The sequence below is a fragment of the Grus americana genome, chromosome 10, assembly GCF_028858705.1.
Source record: "Grus americana isolate bGruAme1 chromosome 10, bGruAme1.mat, whole genome shotgun sequence".
Taxonomy (NCBI): Eukaryota; Metazoa; Chordata; class Aves; order Gruiformes; family Gruidae; genus Grus; species Grus americana.
In genome coordinates, this window is record NC_072861.1 from 18805421 (window position 1) to 18822365 (window position 16945).

Below are 16945 nucleotides of genomic sequence, written 5' to 3' on the forward strand. Positions count from 1 at the left end.
AATTTCCTGTTTAAACACATTAGTTTGGACTAAAACTGTGAAATTCCCTGCTTATGCTTCCTGCCTTCCTCCTTGTGACAGTGTATGAAACGGCAACTATAACCCCTGTAGAGGCTGGAATATCTCCAGTTATTTATCTAAGAGGGTAAATGACCAAGCCTAGTAAAAAACATTATCAGTTCCCATCACACTTGGAAAGAAACCCAAAGTGTGTCTGAGTTTCTTTGCAACTTCTATGAAAATGTGGATATTTTACTAGATCTTTGTGCTAAATTAAAATGTCATTATATTTTTCTCATTTTATAGCTAGCAGGCAAGTGCTTTTCTTCTGTCCTTTGGGAGTTTTCAAGATTTCTTTTTTTTTTCCCCAACTAATTCTTTGGCTAACCAATAAGCTGCTAAAAATACATTAGACTGAGTCATTTGCTTCAGTAATTTCAAAATATTTCATCTTTTGCTTTCACTTATAAATTAAAAATTAAAACCAAAACATACTTCAAAGCCAATAAATGATCATTTAGAAAAATATCTATCGGGACACTTGCAATAATTTTGAAACATCTTTAACATATTTTTTTCAGTTGAGAAACTTCATGAAAACCACATTGTTTCCTCTGAACCTTTTCACCTGTTTGGCGCATTTCAATACAAAGGTTTCATCAAAACCCCAGATATAATCCACTTTTATCATCAATTCAGTATCTCAGGGTGTTCTTGCTTGGGATGGCTTCTGAGGAGGAATAACTGAGAACTTCATGTTCTGAGTTGATCCAGCACTGAAAACTTCAAACACAGCTGAATTTATCCATAATTCTGAGTATCTGTTCATGTAAAAGCTTGTATTTCTCAAGGCCTGTATACATACATCCTGTTGTCCTTTCCATTGCGCGCAAATAGGACGGATCTAAAGGGTTTCTGTTGAAGTAAGAATTTGTCATAGGTTTTGAATAACTTGTATGCTCGCTCTTTGCCAGTGTGTAAACTCTTCAGCAATTCCTTCTGTTAAGGCTCCATCCTGCAAGGAAAATGCACACTTGATATCAGAGGAAATGTTCTTCTTTTCTGCCATGCCAGACAATTTACCAAATAGGCAGAAGAGCTAACGCTGCTGGAGTGGTTAAAGACATATTCATTAAAGAACATGCTATTTTTGCAGACAAGGAATCACTTCTCAGCGTACAATTAACAACATTCAATAAATAGTAATTCTTTAACCCCCCCCAAAAAATTACCACTTCTTAACGCTCATTTATTCAAGGCTTATGTAGGCATTTACCATGAACAAAATTTGGAGTAAATTCTCTACAGAAGAAATGTTGAATCAAGAGTGCAAGATTGCGTTGATGTTTTGGTTCATCTCGAAGGAGGGAACCTTCTGCTGTAGATCTCAAGTAATGCTCAAAATGAAGAACAGCATGTACGAGGAGGAGAGCCAGCATGCCAGTGGCCAAGAGCCTACCACTAGAGATAAAGCCTGGGGACCGTGTCAAGTTAAGGGCCCTCACAAGCCACTCAGCAAATGCTTTCTTTGCAACTCTTGCTACCCTTCTTACCTTCTTCCCAAGGCCCGTCCTGCTTCTTTGCCTCATCTTGCTTTGCAAAATGACAAGAAAACCTGAGTTTTTTCACGGGTTTCTGGAGAGAACAACAGGTTTGCAGATAACCGTTTGTCTTGCCTGGCAGTAGCTGTACTGGGTTAGACCAAAGGTCCAGCTACTCCTTCACTGTGTCAGCGGCAGAAATGCCTAGCAGATATACAGAAAAATGTCAGAAGCCAAACACAAACTAATTCTCCTGATGTATTTTCCTTGTTCCTATCACTTGGTGCACTAGAGACTGACAGTAGAAGTTGCGTAAAACAAGAATGTTTAATGGTATCAAAGGAACTATCTTCCATGAATTTCTAGCCTTTTTTTTGTATTCTGTGGCAGAAAGTCCCGCAATTTGTGTTGCATAACAAATATAAATTTTTGTTCACTTTAAACCTCTTTTGCTCCTTGTACTAACACAGTTAATAGATATTCCCCTCTTCAGAACATTCTTCATAACATGTCATTGTATAAACCTCAGCCATCTCCTTTCAGAGAGTTCTAAATTTATCTAGTTTTTCCTCACGTGGAAGCAGATACATACAATTACCCACCAGACAACCACTATCAAACTCAACTGTTGTTATTGAAAGTCTTCCAAAAATTAATTTATTTAAAATAATCCTAACGGTGCATATATCCGAAGATCAGGCAGATCTATAAAACCTGCCCGCAGCAAAATCATGCAATTAGAATCATGCTCATAAGTGTTGGAGTCTTAAAACATTAATAGATCATTTTAATGGAAGGAGTTATTAAAATTGTATTTGATTTGCATTATTACAACACTGAATGCACTATGGAAAACTGAGTTCATGAGAGAAGTACAGCACAAAACAGATTCTTATTATCTGAGCTGGAACTTTAAAATAGACCATGCTTGAATTTTCTTTAGTCTTATTTCTCTTCTAAATTGATAAGAACTCCTGTTTTTATATTAGAAATAGAAAATGAGGAGGAAGATAAGAAAATAGCTGAAGATTGAAATAAAGCTTCAGAAAAGTAATTTGAGGAGCAAAAAAATCCTTCCCAATGTAAGTAATTTTTGTCATATGAGATGTGTTGTTCTGATCATAACCACTATCAAAAGTCCCATGAATTGCAGGGTTTCTGTAGATGATTTGGGAAAAAGTTGCCCCAGATGTGGAAGCAATTATAAAGAAATTCATTACTCATTAGTAAGCATTCCTTGTTTTATTTCTGTTACAAGTACACTGTAGTTTCTGGATCTCTCTCTGACATCTCTTTCATTGGGCACTTACCCTCCCTGATGTGTTTATGAAATTCCCCATTTCATTAGTGGGACATCACCAGCAAATCTGACGTGCAAACATCTTAATCCAGTAGAAAGCATAGTTTGCTGGAGTCAATGGAATCATTTCCAACAGACTTAGGAATAAACCTGCAAGGATTAAAAAAAAAGTATAACCACAATCACGAAGTGGGGGAAGGAATACAATGAATTTGTTCTGCAACTGAGATATTTTTAGTTTTGTATTCTTTAGAATCCCTGTAAAAGTACATCCCTCATAGTTGTCGAAAATAGTGTTTAGGCGTTTAGACTTGAGTTGATTTAAACCAGTACAGAAGTGTGCTTTTAATTTTTCAGGGCAGCACAAACATGCAGAAATGATGTCTTCATGTTCAAAAGCTCCGTATCATTTAGAAGAACTGTGCCAATAAATTAAACAAAGGAGCATATTTCTATTAAAAATAGAAAGTGTTCTGTAGAAAAAATATTCTCTATCCTCTGAAGTTAAAATACGGTTAAAAATTCAATGATCAGACCCTTAGCAGGTGTAAATCATCACAGAAATGATGCTGTAACACTTTACATGATATTACCAAATTGTCTTGCTGGTAATTAAGAACATCCTCTATAGAATAAAGACCAACGACAAAAGAAAGTATAAGTTGATATTGTCCCAGCACACATAAGTAGTAGACAGAAATATTCGTGTGCATAATCTTACACCTTGCCTACATGATACCCAGTGGGGTAAAGTAATAGCATACAGAATTATCTTGGAAAAGAGAATTCTCAACAGTAACTAAAAATCTTATGAGTTGTCTGTAATTTTCTCATAATTATACATGGCAAAAATAAAAGTTAAACTAACAGGCATGCACTTGGAAAATGTTTCTTTAAACTTTCTTTAAAAATCCAGAGCATTATACTCAAACATTTTTTCAAGCCCAAGTTTTCTGTATTTCTTCCCAAGAAAATCAGCATCTCTTCTTTTTCCCTGTTTCTTTTCATGGGTTTATTATGTCTAATTGTACAGCTCAGGGAAACAAATGTAATTTCTATTACTCACGAAGGTAATGAAGTCAGTCTGATGAAACATGACAAATTTTTGCTCTGAATTTCTGCTGTAAGTTTCAGGGGGAAAGGACACTTCTTAATTCAATAGCCACTTCAATGAATTCAATAGCCACTTCCATGAGAAGCCATACAAACCATGCTGTCTGCTACAGCGCAGTTCCTTTAACATACCAAAATGAGTATTTTCCAGAATCAAACTTTTCTCTGAAAAGCAAATGCTTCCCTTCCTCAGTATTAAAAGTGCATCTCTTCTGATCCTTGTGAAAATTATGTTTAACAGCCTCGTTAAGGAGATGTCCATTTTGAGCAGCACAGTCTCAGGGTTGGCATCTCAGATGTTCATGAAACCTACTCTGACCTGTGTGTTCCCCTCCTGGCTTTCCCCAGTATGCTGTGGGTTTTTAAAATCATCACTTGGTTTGAGTTCAAATTAAGTCACTATGGGGATAGTAGATCTAAATTCTATTTAAGGAAACATATAGCTGATGACCAATTCTGTTTTCTTATTTTGGATATTAAGGTCAACTTTGGTTCCACTATCGCAAAAAAACTTCCGAAATAGTCAACAGAGGGAGGAAAAGTATAGTGCATAGTGATGAATGATGCTCGGATGCATGTGCTTAAAATGTCCTGTAAGTCCAGAAAAAACAGAATCATGATGTCATAACTAGATGACATTGAAAGGCTGACTGTTTACCGTACATGAAGACAAAGAAAATAGTCCATATAGATTACTCATGGGAATCTTTACTGAAGGACATTCTAGATTAACAGAAATCAAAAAGGAATTAGGCGTATATATATGATTAGTCTTTGATCTCGTGTAAAATGTAGAAGGCAGAAAACACTGTGGATTAGAGGTTCCTGAGAATGAACCATTATCTAGGCATCGAGTGCAAACACATTACAATCAGAAGACGTTTCTGAGGTATGGAAAAAAAAAAAAAAAAACAAAATCCACTAACAGCAGGAAGTGGAAATATTTGAATGGTTCTCTTGAAGCCCTCAAAACCAAATCTGGATGCCTCTGTGTAAGGCAGGCTCCAGGAGCATCATCCCTCCGGGTGCTCTGATCAGGAAGCAGGGATGCATTAGATACTAGTAACTTTCTGAAGCTGCTTAATCTATTAGGCTCTTTTTTAACCTGTTGGTATCCTGACTTCTCTCGTATCATGTAACATGGAGAAGTGTAGCCGTTTTCCTTATTAATATAGAACACACAATTATACATATATGCAGTCTAGCAAAATGCTGCCTGTTGTAAAACAGCAAATATTTTGTATAGAGGGGAAAATTCTGCAACCTGCCTACTAAATGAGAAGCACAAACAGTTTCTTATGTATGGACCCCAGTGAACTCATCCCATTTTGTGTATATTGGAGCTTTGCAAATCTCCAGAGTTTTGTGTTTAGCAAAGCAGATGTGCAAATGGAGATCCTGGTGACCTCACCTCTGAGAATCAGGCCTTTGACATACATTACTCTCCCGCTGACAGCAACAGAAGTGTGGATCAGTTGGCATTTCACACCTGCAACTAATGTAGAAGTTGTAACGATATAAGTGAGCGTTAGGAATAGAAGTGATGCTTTGGACAAGAACCAGCTATATTTAACGGGAAAGGTGCAAATCCACGTTACGACTCAGGATATGTATTAGCTGCAGCCCTTCTTTAACCTGGAAAGAAAGAATTATATCCAAGGGAACTTACCTCAAAGAATTTCTCTTTCCTCTGGCAGAAGTGATGATTAGGCTAAAACTGGCCATTGGTTTTATCTGTAGTTGGGGAATATAGGATTCAGTTCGTACAGCTTCAGCTGGTAGGCTAGTCTCGGTTCAAGATCCTGGTCCATTATAAATACCTCTTCACAATCAATAGAGGAATGAACTTGGAGTAGAGCCGAGGACCTTGCCCCACTCCTTTGGCCTGGACTGCTAAATCTGTGGCGGGGGGTGGTGAGATCTCACTGAACACCACAAGTTCTCCAACTCCCCTCTGCCTTGGGGAGTCTGTGCCTCCAGACAGGCTCCTGGAGCCAGGAGTTACAACAGCTTTTCACCCACTATTTTCTTGTTGGTAATACATACTCTGCACTGCTCCTTGGGCCTTTTGCACTTCTTCTAATGCTGCAGCATGATCAAGGCTCTCTTCGCTAAAGCAGATCTATCAACTGCAGAGCATTTGGGGTTGGATATGTTTGTTGTCTGCCCCATCTAGGAGTAACAAATCTTGTTGGGTGGGTAGAAAGGTACCATCACCCTTTATATCAGCTTGTTTTAGCCCTGGGAATTCATCTCCACTTGGTGGTTTTTTGGAGGTTTCTTTGTCAGTGCCTAACAGGTGGCTGCCCTGATGCCTCCCAGCCTACAGTCTGATACCTCATGGCTTTCCTCCTGGCTAAGAAATGTCACAGATGGAAATGAGCAGTTTTGTCTCCTCCTGCCAAGCGTAGGGGGTGGGAAAGGGTCGCACGGGCATATCTCTCCTTGAAAAGTCAAGGGATGCTCCCGTCACCAAAACAGGCCCCTGGGCAGTTACGTGACATTCAGCTTGAGAAAGGAAACCGGTTTGTCATCTCATTGCTTAATGGTGTGATCTCAAGCCAGAGCTGAGGTGCACCTATGGGTGCAAGAGATAAGATTACATTATTAACACTATGCTCATCATGTTCTGAAGATATTCTAGTTTCCAACCTCAAAATGTGATACAACATTAAAAATGTGTTGGGATTCCCAGTTACATGAATACTAATTTGTAGGTTCTCCTACCAAAGAAAATGAAGTATCTCTCCCTACTCATTGTCCTGATTTCTGTTAGAAAATACAGCAGCTCGAAAGTAGATGAGACCCCTTGGCCTGAGAACTGTATGCACATGTAGGAAAGGTGTCCTTGCCCGGAATAACATAAGCTATAGATGAAGTACGTGTGAATACTTTCGTGTAAAATTGTTGTATGTATTTACTCTGCAAAATGTATTTTGGACGTATTTAAGAACACTAATGTAGATGATTGAAAGTAATTGGCTGCATTAAAACATGTAGGAAGGGCACGGAAGAGACAAGAGAAGGTATAGATAAAAACAGGGGAAAAAGAATAGATGTGGAGACAGCTGAAAGGGTGACAGGTGGGATCAGGTAGGACAAATCCAAATAGTTTATAAGATGGAAACATGCCTCTCTGGTATTGTACCTTTAGTGTTTCTCCACAATGATGTTATAAGCGCTTTTTCTACTCTTGATGCAAATGAAGCACTGAAGTACTCCTGATTTTTTTTTTTCCCCCCCTGTGTAAGATGTCCTTTACACTGTGATGAGATCACCAGTGTATTAGTTCATTTTAATCTTTTCAGAAAGAATCCAGGAACTGCGGTGAGGTCACGACTGCAGTAATGTCTAAAAGGACAAGGTTTTATGGAGGAAAAGAGCAATTTTCCTCTCATTGAGCAAAACTGTAACAGAATTTGTGGTTCTCAAGTGTGTTGGACAAGTTAAGGTTTGTTTATTTATGTCTGTTGCATGTTTTTGCAAAAGACAGCCTGCTTCATGCTCTTTTTTAAGTATTGCATAAATCCAACAAAGGTTGCAGACAAAGCACCTAGCTAAAGGAGTACTCCATCTGAGCAATCATCTAGAAGCATCTTTACCCATGGTACCTCACCAGCCATACAGGGTAAACAAATCTGATTCCTGTGAGGGACCTGAATGTCCCCACATTAAACCTTTTGCATCATTCAGAAGGCGGATGCCTGAGAACATCCTAGTTCCCATCTCTTTCAAGGAAAAAAATTCTTGGGGCATCCCCCAAGGCCATGGTATCACTATTTAATGTGACATATTTGTGCCTCATTGGTCAATGGAGTAATGCCGGGCATTAATTTGGACCGTGACATTTCAGGCAATGACAGTGACTCGGAAGAGCCAAACTTTCACTGTTATTCTGATTTTACCTCCAGTCTTTTCCACTCTCTGTTTGCTAAGTGAAGTGGCAAGACTTAATGATATAATTCTGAAAGGTCTCTGGATGGATTTAGTACTAGAAAGAAATATCTAGACAGATGGAATCATATGTCTCGCTTTACCATGGCCAATGTATTGTATTTTAATGTCTTCTAATGAACTTAAAAATTACTCCCCAGTGTGCCTCCTGCCTGGGTCAGAGGGGTTATTTTGAGTTTGCCATCTTCCAGGATTCTTGAGATAATTCCGTCTGGATTTGTTGGGTCAACAACGAAGTGGTGATAACATATACACTGCTGCTTTAATCCAGCGCTATGCTTTCTTCATCTTTGCAACATGGATTTGTGCATACTAACAGTCACCCTGCTCCTAGTTTAACAACTTTAGGGGGTTAGTGACATGCAGCATAAACCAGTTCCCCTTTCATACCTACAGACCAAACATCCCGGATGATCTGTGTGACACAGCGGATGCCGCAGGTTCAGTTTTGCTCAAAGAGTTTAAGAGCTTTAGTTACCCAGAGAGGAGCGGGAGATTAAGGGCGTTCATTGATAGCGATAGGGAACTGTGCGCTCTAAATCCCATTGCAAGCAAAGAAGAGCCCACCTCTACATACTGTTAATATACATAACTATAGAAAGCCTTCCTGTTTAAAAAGACTAATTAATAATGCTTAGTGGTCTGGATTTCTAAGTATGAATTGTCAGGGATTTCGGCAGGCTTAGAGAGGTGGGGAAATGGGTTAACATTGCATTGTTTAAAATTACAGGGTTTAAAATTGTTTGAAACGATAAGCAGATAGGGTTTCCACGCCAGATTTGAGACATTTGTTCTCTTTTATTTGTGCTAAAATTTCGACTTGAGCTCACATTGTCATTCTACCCAGACTGCTTCCCAGACGAGCTAATTTGTCTACCTGTGTTCCATTTTAGGCCTTGGTTTTAATTTGAGGATGATTCCTGCTAATACCAAAGACTGGATAGGACATCCATTAAAAGTCTACACAGCAATTGAAATGGAAAATTCCAAAAGAAACCCTATTAGAGTTTTTCTCCATCAAATCAACATTACAGACTTCTTATGCATTTCTTAATTAGACATTGATATTAACTGGACTGTTGCATGATTTAAATCTAGCTCTTAATCTCAGCTATTCTATGCTGCTGTAGTTTTTATGACATCCAACTAGCGACTGCTTTATGCATTAATCTATCTGGAAAACCACCTTCACATTTTTTTTGTCTTTTTTTAGAAGAATAAAGGCCCCAAGAAGGAAATGAAAGCTTTTGGGTTCAGCCATTAGTAATTTTCTGCTTAGTATTTGAAAAATTGCTTATTTTAATTGCTTCATAGAAGAAAAAGATATCAAAGCTAACGTTCTTTCTCTCCAAACTTTGTAATTATTTCTCTCAGACTCTTATTTGAAATGCCTTGAAAGGATTTTCATTGAAATGTAGATTTCTTCTCTTTCAAAAGTACTTTTATTCCCCTGTGCTTCTTTCCCTTTTTTTCCTAGTGACTTCCTCTCTAGATTTAGAGCAAAATACATAGACTCCAATCTCTGGACACTGTAGCATGTGTCACACAGCTGTCCCATAAATGCCATCTTCTTTAAAACTGACCTTCCCATGGCCTAGAGACTGTGCTGACAGTTGGACATAGGTCTTGGCCTGGTATCCTTGGGCTTCCTCCGTGGACAATGAAGAAGAGTCATAGATGTTATAGGGGTTTGCTATATCAGAGTCATACTCATTCTGAAAATTGCCGTGTGATTTGCTTATTAATATCACTACCAAAATCAGGGAGCCTAATGGAAAAGTTTTATAAATGTTAGTGAGCATGGCAGTGAACCCAAGTTTGGGGCTGGTGATGAAGTCTAGGGACAGGTAAGCTTTGTAGAGTTTTGGGTTCAGTTTCCAGCAGTATATATCCTGAATATCCTAATCCAGGGAGGAATTTGCTAACCAAACCCTGTAGTTAGTTCTGCATTGTTATTTAAGCATCAGTAGCACAAAGCTTCAGGATCATGTTGGCCTCATCAGTAATCCTTGATACCAATACAGCAATAGTAGCAAGAAGTTCTTTATTTCACCTACACATTTTCAGGGAACATTATTTACTAATAGATTATTATCTGGTCAAAATGATCTATACATTCATTACATCTGGAGTGGGCTTTCATAACTCACAGTATCTAAGAATGAGGCAAAACTCACATTTGTTTATAGTGCAGCAATTCTGCTCAGCAAAAAAAGGCACAGAGAAAATACTGTCCTAAGCACCTTGTGATCTGCTCTGAGTCCCAGGTGATTTCTCATGCCAGCTCAAAAACATCTTCAAGAGCCTCAGAAGAGTGGGGACCTGGCTACCTCAGAGACTCCTCAAAATATAGCTGTTCTCTCTGCAGATAAGTGGCCCCGCAAGCCTAGAGCAGTCATGGCTAAGGTTATCTCGTAGGGGGAATCTTCACAGTGGAACAAAACATTTGGAGAAGACTGAAATGAAGCTAAAGCAGTCTCGGTATCAGATTTTACATGCATTTTTTGCAATAACACAAAAGGGAGAAAGAGAACAAGAAAATGAGTTAGAGGAAGATGGAGAGAGAGATGGTCTATTAAGCAAAGCTACTTTTTTACTCTCTGAATTTACAGTCCTGATAGACATCTTTATTCAAAATTACTCATTTTTTATATTCAGATACCACAGTTTTCAATACTAGGTCCTAGATTTGTCTGGACAGATTACCCTCTTACTCCCACAATGAAACTTAATTATCCTTTTTATATCTTCAGATACTTTCAGTCATTTCCTGAACTGTTTCTGGGGACAGAGAGCAGCTGATGGGTCAGTCAGTAAAGCAAGTACTGTGCATCCCTGTTGGCCACGCATTTTGAAGGTAGAAGCCCTTTGGCCCCAGATGTCCTTAGAAAGATTTTGAGCACTAGTACATGTAATTTGCTTGGATCTACTTTTGCTGAGCTTTTTTTTTTTTTTTGACTAGGCAGAGACTCATCATTTTCTCAGCACCTTTCTGTGTGTTACTTGGAAGCATCTAAATGTGAATAACTCACCTGGAATCTGTAGAAGGATATTTGAATGATTCATCTCTGAGACAAGAATAACCCCTCATGAAATCCAGGATGGAAATGACTGCGTGGTTTAAAACACACCCTCCTGTATCACTGCTGTTGCAGCAGGAAGGAATGTGTCTGAGTAAAGTCAAAATGACTAAATAAATTGGTTCAAAGCAGCAGTAGTAGCACAGAGGGTCATACAAGTTGCTGGTATTGAGTAGCTATTAGACTTCAGGACACTTCATTGGTTTCATCTGTAAAGAAACCTGTAACACACATTATCTGTTCTCACTGCCTTCTGTGTCTGAGCAAAACTAACAAAGAGCAGTCAACTCTTTGTAGTAGCATAAGATAACCCAAGACTCGCAAGTACTAAAGAGAAAAATATGATGAGTATCCATTCAGTCTTTGAGAGTTATTTTTTAGCTTTTATTATTTTTGTAGAAGTCTCAGTTGTTCAAATAAGAAAGTAACAAGTGTTACAATAAATTAAAATATAAATAGGCATAAGAAAACTCACCCAATTCATCAGAAAGTAGAGAGAAAGTGCAACTGGTGTGTGTTATAGAATCCTTTATGAATGAAATGCTAAATCCCAAAGGGCTAACCTGGTAAAATAATTTTAATATATAAATAGAGCAGGTGTTGCTGTGGTATACAGGTATGCTTTATTGGATTGAACAAGTAGAGGTCAAATGCAGTTTCACAACTAGGCTGGGATTAACGACAGACTTTGTATGGACTTTATACATTGTATAAAACCCAAATTAAACAAAAATCCACTTACCCTGGAATACTGTTCCTATTCCAGTCACATCTCTGCATCAAAGTTGCTTCTTTGAAATCCAGCTTGTGAACCCAGCCTGAAAGCAGGGAACAAGATGGCACAGTCTCACTGAGACCACATAGTCTGTCATGCCAAAACCAGAGATGAAGACGGCACTGCGGAATAAAACACAAGTTTCTCCATCACACCCAACCTGCATTTTTTTCTGATGAGTTTATCACTCTTAATAATTTCCACTAGCCTGAGAGAACAGATAATCTGTTTTCTATAAATACAATAAATAGTGCTTCAAAGGACATGGCATTTATTCAATTCATTGTTTAGCGATTCAAAATAAGTGTAAAAAAAAATAGAAGATGCCTAAAGCACCAAGCAGCAAGATCCTGGGACAGAGGGTCTCAGGCTTGAATCCCCCTTTTTGCTGCCATCTTAGACCAGTAACTTCAACCTTCAGCCTGGGTGCATTTGTCTGCCTCCACAAAGCAGACAGTTAACACCTTTTATAGGGCTCTTACAGTACCGTGTACTGTACAATCTGGCTATAAACTAGGTCCTGATCTCATCTGTGCCCTCACTCCGTCTGACTGGAAAATGAGTGATAAAAAAATAATAATAAGCTCTGAATAATTATGTATTGTCTTTATAGTGAAGCAGGCCTTGAGCATCATGAGCTCTCCACTGGGAGAAGTCCCATTTAAAAAAAAATCTCCCTGGCATAAAAATGAATCAGATCCTGTCACATGAATGGCCTGCATTTACTATTCGTTTCACTTACCTTCCAGTCGTTCATTTTCTGAGCTGACTTGTGCCTGTTCCCTGGGCGTCAGCAGGAACTGGGTAACAAGAACTTGCTGGAAATGTAATATTAAATAAACAAACAAACACGGAAAGAACTGCTGACTCGACAGATGCACTATTACAACCATGATGTAAAACTATCAGACAACAAACGCAACTTCTGAAGGTCTCACGATTCACGTCACAAACAGCAAGGGAGAAAAGCGAAAGAGGATTTTGACCAGTGCTAATGAATTTGGAACAACATTGGATTTTGAGATCATAAGAAATTCAGGATGGGTCCAGGCTGAATTCTTGGTCTGAGCAGTCCTCCTTCCTGTAACTATTGCAGCATTAAGCACTGCATCCATCATCTGTAAAAAGGACTGCCCCGATAGCAAGGACCACTCCACTGTAGCCACAAAAATCAGTCAGCGTCTCAGCTCTAGGACATTGAAAACAGTTGGGAAGTTCAGGAGAACGCCTCTCTCCTCCCAAGCTCCCAACAGCTCTAAGTGTGGTACCAAGGCCGCTTGTTTCATCTGGGAGACAGGGAAGGCACATGCTGCCTAGATTTTGAAGCTCTTAGAAAAGGTAACAGTTCATACCTGCGGCGTTGGGCTTGCCCCAGGTACGGGGCATGTCCCCAGGGAGAGGGAGCAAAACAGAACAGGGCAGAGGCAGAAGCACCAGGAGTAACCTAATGGATGTTTTGGTAAGAAGGGGAAATTAATTATGGGGAAAATCTGCTGGCCATTAAATGTCCTGGAGCAACTATTGTGACACTGAAGCAGCGAGTTTGAGCGTGGCTTTAAGACATCTGCCCTAAGGAAGCATTTGCAGTTGAAACTGCGTCCTCTTTTTCTTAGCTCTCCAATTCCCATGGGCCAGCAGTTGCCTTGCTAAATGAAATGCTGCTTTAGGGAGACCGGCTGGCCCCAGGGACTGGTAATGCAATATAGTGCCTTTCATCTCTCACCCATGAACCCCAGTCAAACCGCGTTTGGTAAATGGCCAATAACCCTCACCATCCCAGGGGCTGTTTGGTGACCTGTGCGAAATGAGGAGGGTCATCTCTGTGTCTGTTTACTAGAAGGCAAGTGTCAACTTCACCATAAAAAGGGACATGGTTACTACTCATTATCACCCAATTTAACGTTCTTAAGCCACGAGAATGAGCCCGGAAAACTCAACCATCTTCTTACCCCACCGTGGTGGTCTCAGTACATCAGGGCTTGAAATACATTAATGAGGACAGTTGCATTGCAGCAAACCAGGCTGTGCCTCTCCTGCGGACAAGAAATCCAAGCCTGAACTGCTTACAGGGCATGTGATTGCAGTTCTCCCCAGATCTACATGGACATCCCCAGCAAGAATGGTTCAGTTTTTAGGCACAGCAGGCACTGAAGTATGGCCATGAATTTGCAGAAAGCTGCAGACTTCTGCAAATCTGCATTTAGGGTCTTAAATAGACACAGGAAACCTGCATAGGGACACAGCAACCAGCACTGATAGAGTTAATGTGCTGAGAAATCCTTCCCTGGAAGGCTCTGTTCCCTCACCTATCATGAATACACTGTTCTGGTTACCAAAATAGCTGTATTTGGAAGGGTTGAAGGCCAGAAGCTCACTGCGGTACCCATTCTTGCCCTATGCACCGCTCATTTTAAGGTCAGACCTTTAGCATCAGAAACCTGTTAGAAGAAAGAGAAATCATTTTAAAAGTTGTTGCCACTCTGGGGGTTACTCTGGAAGGTCTGAGAGGGGAAAGGGAAGGGCAGGGGCAGATAAACACTTGGCCACATGAAAAATCAGCTGCCCCTAGATTTCAACAGATCTGCATAAATCTCTAAAACTCACCCAAAAACTCCAGCCAGTTTGTTCTTACAGTGTTTCTAGTCACCACTACCATTTTGTACCCCTTCTATGCCATAGCAATGGCAACATTGTCATTGTCAACTCTGAGTTACTGTTTAATCCCTATCTTGATTAATTGCATTAAATTGGTATACCTGTGTTAATTAAACAGAAGGTGGCAGAGGCAGCTTTTACTTCTTATTCTTTTGTGTAGATCTTTTCCCAGGATTTCAGAGGTTGTGGAAAAATAACAATACAGACACACCACACATCATATTTCAGCTCAGCTGATAAAGCTATTATTTTACTCATACAGAGGTCCATGGGTTTTTTTCACATATCACAGTATAGACTTAATTACCATGCTGCTGCTGCATGGCAGCTCCCCTCACTTTTTTTTTCTTTTTATTTGTATTATTTGCAAGTGGTAATCATGTTTTCCTGTCATCCCCAAGCAATGTGCGTGCGTGCATACAGGCAAATGCCAAGCCTGGAAAGGAAATTTGATGCGTGTCCATGAATTGGAGTTTTCAAACTTTGGCTGAAGATTAGTACATGTAAACATAGCTCTGCCCCCTTCATCTTGGATAATTGGTCACAAATGCTACTTGACACTTCTCAAATCAGACACTTTACATACTTCTGAGCATAGCTGAACTTTTTTGGCAGGAATTAATTTGCTTTGCAACTCAGCCGCTCATTCCTGGCCCGATCCCTACTCCAGTGATTTCAGCGCAATGTTCTGCCAGTGCAAGAAGCACAGAGGCAGGACCAGATCTGCTCGCTAGCGTTGACGCGCCTGGCTTTGTTGACTCCCTCAGAAATACAATTACTGCAGCTAATGTTCTGTCCTTCGCCAGCCTGGGTTAACAGTGGGATTTTTACCTTCGGGTCCCTCTCTCTAATCCAATTACCGTGCAAGTTACATTGCATCAGGAGACATCTCAGAACAATGAGGAAGGCAATGGAGCATCACCAGAAAATGCAACTTCTGACACGCCAGGACCCTTTCTCAGCAGCATCAGCTTTATGGGACATGGCTACAGACACCATCCACCCCCAAAGAGATTGTCTCAGTTTTCTCCTACCTCTCCTGCAAACGGTGCACACTCCAGCAGAGAAAGGGAATCCATTTCTGAAGTACTGATGAAGTTTGAAGTAGCTACAGAATTTCATGCTATTAAACAGCCTCCTGTTTGCTCTGACATCGCTGCCTGTTTACTCACCGTGCACCGGTACTGCAAGAGCGGAGCAGACCATATGCTCACTTAGAAGGGCTGCCAGGTCTCAGGGAGCATTACTGTGCCTATTCCAGGAGGGCTTTGGGGCAAGAACATGTTCCATGAAGGTTTTCACTAGGAATAATGTACTTTATCCAGTGATTTATTTTTGTCCAGCCTCTGGACTAAATGGCAGTTTATCAGCATATCCATGTACATCTATGAATAACCAATGGAAAATATCATTCACCCTTTATTCACTGGGATGTTGATAAGCTGCAGTATATTAAAAATGTTTGTCAGTTTGTTCTTTTTGGCTATCAAGTGGGATGTGTGCCAGCATGCCCTCCTTGTGCTGGCTGCTTCATCCAGAAAACAGAGAGAAACAATGTCAGTTCTAGAAGAGGGCAATGGTTCGTATGGGTTATTTTAGCATTATTGTCTTGCTCATCACTAACACTAAATCTGTAAATTAGATTGAGCTCCTACCTGCAGAAGCAAAGGATGAAACTTTGCACTGTGCTTCAGGAATAGACCACGAGAGAAGCAAACGCCTGGCCATGCACTCAGGTTGGCTTGGTTCTCAGGGCTTCATACAGCATGGAGGACTGACAAGGGGGAACCAGGGCAGGAGCAGTTCATGCGATGTTTCTCCAGCCTCTGGTAGTTTGTGCCATGACCGAGAGCTGAGCCACCACCCAGCAACAGACAGGGAACCAGCTGCATCAACCGTCTCTCGGTGTGCTCGGTCCCCACGCTTTCCAGTCGTGGTCTTGTGGTGGCTCATCCCTGGAAAAGGAGGATAGCTAGTGTTACAAGAGAGATGGCAGATTCACTGTGGAGAAGTAAGTGCCCTTATTGCCCCTGAATTTGCCGTGGAATAATGCAAGAGAAGACATTGCGTGGTAGTATGTCATGGGTTTTCATAGAGTCTTACCTTAAATTAAACAGATGGAGACGTATCTTACTTCCTCCTGTTTAACTCTGATATTGGAACCATTATGGGAGTGGTGGGTATGATATTTATAGGTGAACAAGGCACCAACTGGCAAAGAGATGCGACATAGCTCTAAAGACTGAGCTAAAGAGGAGGTTTAGTTTCCATTGCTATTATATATCACTATATAAATTTCGCTTTCAGGTCCTAGACATTTTAAAATAACATGTCTAGTGTTAGAATAGAAGAGTATCAGAAAAAGTGAATTACAGGTTACAGTCTTCTAGTATTTGCAGTAAAAGAACTATTATCGTAATTACACCTATAGAGTGCTCATTTATGTTGTTATTAGGGGAAAAGGATGGTAGAATTAGGATGTATGGAAAGAAAAGCCTGCAGAAGGGGAGCCAAACAATTTAGATGG

The 16945-nt window shown here is 40.1% G+C and overlaps 1 long non-coding RNA gene across 22 annotated transcripts in view; it reads right to left on the minus strand.

Moving 5' to 3' along the window:
* Positions 1-427: 427 nt before the first annotated feature.
* LOC129211046 (uncharacterized) overlaps positions 428-16945 on the minus strand; it is a 36834-nt gene continuing 20316 nt past the window's right edge. For 9 of the 22 annotated variants that reach the window (XR_008578728.1, XR_008578726.1, XR_008578727.1 and 6 more), the window contains 6 exons: positions 16074-16373; positions 12506-15803; positions 11731-11885; positions 2852-6532; positions 1554-1745; positions 428-1015 (listed from right to left, as the gene is read on the minus strand). This is a non-coding gene — a long non-coding RNA (uncharacterized LOC129211046). The remainder of the gene's footprint in view (positions 1016-1553; positions 1746-2851; positions 6533-11730; positions 11886-12505; positions 15804-16073; positions 16374-16945) is intronic. The other 13 variants (XR_008578746.1, XR_008578747.1, XR_008578736.1 and 10 more) reach the window with 13 other exon arrangements.